Source organism: Leguminivora glycinivorella, chromosome 16 (assembly GCF_023078275.1).
Source record: "Leguminivora glycinivorella isolate SPB_JAAS2020 chromosome 16, LegGlyc_1.1, whole genome shotgun sequence".
NCBI lineage: Eukaryota > Metazoa > Arthropoda > Insecta > Lepidoptera > Tortricidae > Leguminivora > Leguminivora glycinivorella.
Window position 1 is genome coordinate 7,998,100 of NC_062986.1, and position 6,544 is coordinate 8,004,643.

A 6,544-nucleotide genomic window follows, 5' to 3' on the forward strand; every position below is an offset into this window, starting at 1 on the left:
AGTAGATTCATGTCAGTCGCTGTCAATTTGATGTCTTCTTCTGTAAGAGTGTAATTACAATATGACTGAGAGGTCGGTCGCCGTATAAAATATACGGTAATATTCATAACTTTTACAAGACCTCGTTTAAAATTAGGTACAGTATTGTTTATAGCTTTTAGCCTTCAGCTAAGGATAAAATAAATTTCATCGTATATATTATGTTGAGTCAAATAAAAAGTATAAATCATTTACATAGGTTATTTTCTATTCATAGTACTATTTTTTGTAAGTTGTATTTAGTGTAAGATAATTTATTAGAAGATAAATAAATAAATTGCCGCATACTATAATTTTCACGGTAGTGAACTACCAGGATCATATTGAATCAAGCTAGGAATATAATTTAGGTATGTAATATGTGTAATACATAGTCAATATTCACGTTAAATACAACATTAATCTAAAAAAATAAAAATAAAAAATACAAAAGATATGGCAGCGGTGGGATTCGAACCCACGCCTCCGAAGAGACTGGTGCCTTAAACCAGCGCCTTAGACCGCTCGGCCACGCTACCTCGTGACAGCTGGACCGAAATAGCCGTTCAATTGCTCTTGTTCATTCTATCTTTGTCTGACCCCATTTTAAACCTGATTATAGATTAGTTCTCTTCTGTTTGGTTTTGTACTAACTATAAATACTCATGTTTTTAATTTTTTATCGACATTTATTTATATAAATATTGTTTATTTTAACGACACAGTAAGAGTACAGTGGGTTTAACGTATACATAACTCTTAATGTCAAAACCAATATTATTAAATTGACATTTCACTAAAGTTATAAATGCGATGACGTCATGGACTCATGGAAAAATCCTGTACTGTACTATTATAATCATATTCTGTGCTATAACTACAGTTACTTTGCTAGTTTTCGTCCATTTAAGAGCGCTATGACAAAAAAAGGCGATATATTGTAAAATGCACAATATTTATCGACAAAATTGTACACTTTACTCATACTAAAAGACAGTGAAAGTACTTGTTTCAGTTAGAACATCTTATTAACTGTCGGTTAATTAAAAAACATATGAAAAAAAAAAGCTTTTTCAATTAGTAATGATTGTTTTCCTGATGCTCGTTTAGGAAAAACCGCGTGAAGCACAGAATTCGGAGCTCTTATTATCTACAATTTGATAAGCTCACTCTCATAAATGAGGTAAATTTAAGTTCCAAATATCTTGTACTTAAGGCCCATTAAACAATATTTATCATTTAATCCTTTGAAATTGAGAAATTGAAAGTAAAACGAACTCAATTTTGTCTTGAAAATACATTGAAACAAGTGATCATTTCTCCGAAAATCTACATGTTATCGAAGTTATTTTAGTATATAAATAATCTGTACAATCTGCTTAAATTGCTGTTATCCATTTGTCGTTATAATATTATATAATGATTTTTTGCCAATTTTTTGAAAACTAGCCTTCCTGTCGCTATTTGACCGGCGACGGACGCCTGCGATTTCAGTGCCGCGCCGGAGCTCGTAGAGGTGAGACGTATGTCACTTCGCTCTCCGAGTTTTGATCGCAAACGTCGAGAATATTTATCGTTGTGTGGGTCGGACGCCTTGTTTATACACAGGCTATCCTCGCATTGTGTGTGTGTAAACAGCGACCAACGAATTTGATCCTAGATCCGTAAATATTTGCTTTTGTAATATTTTGTTATGTTTGAATGTTAAAGTATTACAACGTTATGATGATAAATATGTAAAAATACAATACGGTCAAGATGATAAGACACATCAAGATGGTACTCGGGATCTGATGATGGAGCCAGAAGGTGGTCACCAGTACCAGTGAACCATGTAAGTAAACGACTTCGGGTTTAGGCTCGTTGGGTTCGTCTCAACAAGACCTTTGACAAGAGGTGGTACTCAGGGTCTGATGATGGAGCCAGATGGTGGTCACCAGTACCAATGAACCATATAACTAAACCCAGAGATGGGGAGATCGTAATCGATTCCGGATTACACGATTACTTGATTTTACTTTGTAATCCACTACTGGGTGTCAGATTACTAGTAATGTAATCAAGTGAAACGGTAAATTACCATTACATGTAAAGGAATCACTAATCATCTATACAATAATTACTATTACCAATAATTCGGAATCATAGTCGATTCAAAATAACTGAAATTATTGACTTGATTACTTTCAGATTACAAATATGTAGTACCTCAGATTGCTGACTGTCACTTTGACACAAAAGTCATCATGGGTGTCGTAAAATAGGTTTTAGGGGTGCTGATTCCAAAATTAATGACCAATGTGGAATCTGACATTGCTGACTGTCACTTTGACACAAAAGTCGTCATGGGTGTCGTAAAATAGGTTTTAGGGGTGCTGATTCCAAAATTAATAACCAATGTTCAATCTGACGTTGCTGACTGTCACTCTGACACAAAAGTCGTCATGGGTGTCGTAAAATAGGTTTTAGGGGTGCTGATTCCAAAATTAATGACCAATTTGGAATCTGACATTGCTGACTGTCACTTTGACACAAAAGTCGTCATGGGTGTCGTAAAATAGGTTTTAGGGGGTGCTGATTCCAAAATTAATGACCAATGTGGAATCTGACATTGCTGACTGTCACTTTGACACAAAAGTCGTCATGGGTGTCGTAAAATAGGTTTTAGGGGGTGCTGATTCCAAAATTAATGACCAATGTGGAATCTGACATTGCTGACTGTCACTTTGACACAAAAGTCGTCATGGGTGTCGTAAAATAGGTTTTAGGGGGTGCTGATTCCAAAATTAATGACCAATGTTCAATCTGACATTGCTGACTGTCACTCTGACACAAAAGTCGTCATGGGTGTCGTAAAATAGGTTTTAGGGGGTGCTGATTCCAAAATTAATGACCAATTTGGAATCTGACATTGCTGACTGTCACTTTGACACAAAAGTCGTCATGGGTGTCGTAAAATAGGTTTTAGGGGGTGCTGATTCCAAAATTAATGACCAATGTGGAATCTGACATTGCTGACTGTCACTTTGACACAAAAGTCGTCATGGGTGTCGTAAAATAGGTTTTAGGGGGTGCTGATTCCAAAATTAATGACCAATGTTCAATCTGACGTTGCTGACTGTCACTCTGACACAAAAGTCGTCATGGGTGTCGTAAAATAGGTTTAGGGGTGCTGATTCCAAAATTAATGACCAATTTGGAATCTGACATTGCTGACTGTCACTTTGACACAAAAGTCGTCATGGGTGTCGTCAAATAGGTATCCGAGGGTGTTTGAAAACTAATGACCAATTTGGAATCTGACACTGTTGACTGTCACTTTGACACAAAAGTGATCATGGGTGTCTTCAAATAGGTTTTCATGGGTACTGATCTCAATATTAATGATCAATTTGGAATCTGATATTGCTGACTGTCACTTTGACATAAAAGTCGTTATGGGTGTCGTCAAATAGGTTTCCAGGGGTACTGTGCAATGTCAGGTTCCAAATCGGTCATGACTTTTTAAATCACTTCATTAATTTTGGAATCAGTACCCCCTAAAAACTATTTGACTCACAGAATTATAATTAAACCAGAATGAGTAGTTAGGCCAAAAAGTGTGTCCACATGAGAGGTTAAAGTTGGGGCTGGTGTCCCTCTCGCACTTATTACCACTATCAAAATCATTTGAATGACGTCATCACTGTCATCATTTGGGGATACCAGTCAATATTCAAAGTTACTACCAAATCTACTAATACCCAATTGAAGGTTTTTAATAATTGCGCAATTTTTTGGTTTTATGGCTTCATAATAATGACTTACCAATTCGTTACAAGGTATTAATATCCTTGCCTCGATATAATACGAAAATAATTTAAGAAGTTTATAAACTTAGTTATCATACAGGTAAAAATACTACTACTATAGTAATTTTTTAACACTGGTCACACGTGCGAGAGGGACACCAGCCCCAACTTTGACCCTCTCATGTGGACACACTTTTGCTAGTCTGTCAAGAACGCCTTTATGCGCCAGTGATAAGGTTCAATTTAGTATGGCAAAAAAAGTGTGAGCTCAGTCCCTATTGTAGGTCGATGATTTGACTACACCCATGATTCCTTTTGTGTCAAAATGACAATTAGCACTGTGAGATTCCAAAATAGTTATTAATTTTAGAATCAGCACCCCCGGAAACCTTTTTGACGACACCTATGATGACTTTTGTGTCAAAGTGACAGTCAGCAATGTCAAGATTCCAAATCGGTCATTAATTTTCAAATCAGCACCTCCGGAAACCTATTTGACGACACCCATGACGACTTTTGTGTCAAAGTGACAGTCAGCAATGTTAGATTCCACATTGGTCATTATTTTTGGAATCAGCACTCCCTAAAACCTATTTTACGACACCCATGATGACTTTTGTGTCAAAGTGGCAGTCGGCAATGTTAGATTCCATATTGGTCATTAATTTTGGAATCAGCACCCCCTAAAACCAATTTTACGACACCCATGACGACTTTTGTGTCAAAGTGACAGTCAGCAATGTCAGATTCCACATTGTTCATTAATTTTGGAATCAGCACCCCCGCAAACCTATTTGACGACACCCATGACGACTTTTGTGTCAAAGTGACAGTCAGCAATGTCAGATTTCACAATGGTCATTAATTTTGGATTCAGCACCCCCTAAAACCTATTTTATGACACCCATGACGACTTTTGTGTCAAAGTGACAGTCAGCAATGTCAGATTCCAAATCGGTCATTAATTTTTAAATCAGCACACCCGAAAACCTATACTCGTGGTATATGCACTTGAAATGTGAAAGTGAAAATGCTGGAATGACATGTAAACCAAAAACAATTTGAGTGACATATAGAAGTAAAGTAATAAGCCTGGAATCGAAGTAAAGTGGAATTCAGATTACTTAAGTACTTGATTACCGAGGAATCCATATTACAGGAATCTATATTATACCGATTCCAAAGGAATGGATTACAGAGGTAATCATAATACAGCATTACAGTAATTTTCATATAACAAAAGCAAATATTTGGGATGGGATCTACTTTTATAATTAATTTTTTAAATAAATTTTAACATAATTGATATTATTTTGCGCTACATTCTAGTATTTTCGTACAAAATAATGTTTATTAGAAATCAAAAGTTTATATCGAGATAGTAGATTGTGGTTGTTATCAAAATTCCATAGAAAGGATCAAGATTGTTTTGTCCATTATTGTAGTGCGAGCGAGTGATAAGACGTGCTAGAAAGGGTCGGCATATTGGGCTCGCGCGGCGGGTAAAATACCTAATTTCGCCCGACGCCGAAATGTTATAACGCTCTTAACAAAATTTTAATATTAAACCTTCTTTTCTGCACTTATTTCAATCCTTGTTGTAAGCAATAGTTACTATACTTATTATATTTTAAATAAATTAGATGACGTAATAAACTTAAATGTGTTATGCGGTAACTTAAAGCAACGTGATACCAAAATTGCTGCCAAGTTGCATGGTCTGATTCTAATCGTATTAACGTTCAAGACACCCATGGCATACCTATGACAGCTATGTATGAGTATGACATAAGTGCCATGTCACAAGCCCTCACCAAGTCAAACAGCCTCCAGTATCGATAGTTCCCGGAATCAGTGCGCACACGTCGTTTTCCATGGAAAGCTGTAAACTCGCATGTGCGACTTCGCGCTTTACGAACACTCAGCTATACTTAAGATGCAATGTGGCAATATCTCAATGTAAACGATCTCGACTGCTTCCTCCCTGGTTTTTTAAGCTTGAGAAATTATGTTTTCAATGCAGGTCATCGACTAGGGAAGTCCTTACCGCACATTTCGGTTTTCAAACATCTTTTTTTTAAATTATAAATGGACTTACTTTTGACCACAGACTAGCCAAAGGCAAACACGTGTAGTGAGCTCGCCCAGAAGATTCCTGTTCACCCTTGATTTGAAGATTGCCGGGTTATATAAGCTCGGAAATATAGCCGCAAATTTTGTGTGCATCACCTCGTAATGGATGTTGTAAGGTAGTAATTAAACCTTTTTTTTTGCAATAATGTTTACTGGTTGCATGTCTTCTGTGGTGGGTACTGCCGGTGCTGGTAGCATGCATTGGCCATAGCCACTTTTGACATTGACTGTGAAAAGGTTCTATACAGTGGCCTAGGATTCAAATTAGTTGACTGTACCTAAAATGAACATGATTCTGATTTGGATGAAGATGACTCAATCAGATTTGGTTTTGATAGGTACAGTATTTTGAAATTGTTAGAAAAAAAATGTGCGTAGAGTCCCTCCGCGCGGAAGAAGTGAAACTTAGATAAGATTTATATTGACCGGGATATAAACCGTGAATAAAATTTCCGGTCAATATAAGTCTTATGAAACTAACCATGAATCATTTAAAACTTTTTCGTAATGTGTTGTTTTTCAAAATTCAACACTGAGCGTTAAATGTTTAGAACCCCTTAGAACCCCTGGAACGCCGTTGTGAAAAAGTTACTGAATGAATA

The 6,544-nt window shown here is 36.4% G+C and overlaps 1 non-coding gene across 1 annotated transcript; it reads right to left on the reverse strand.

The window, feature by feature from the left end:
- Positions 1-475: 475 nt before the first annotated feature.
- Positions 476-557, reverse strand: Trnal-aag. The gene has a single exon. It is a non-coding gene; the product is annotated as a tRNA-Leu (tRNA).
- Between the last annotated feature and the right edge of the window lie 5,987 nt (positions 558-6,544).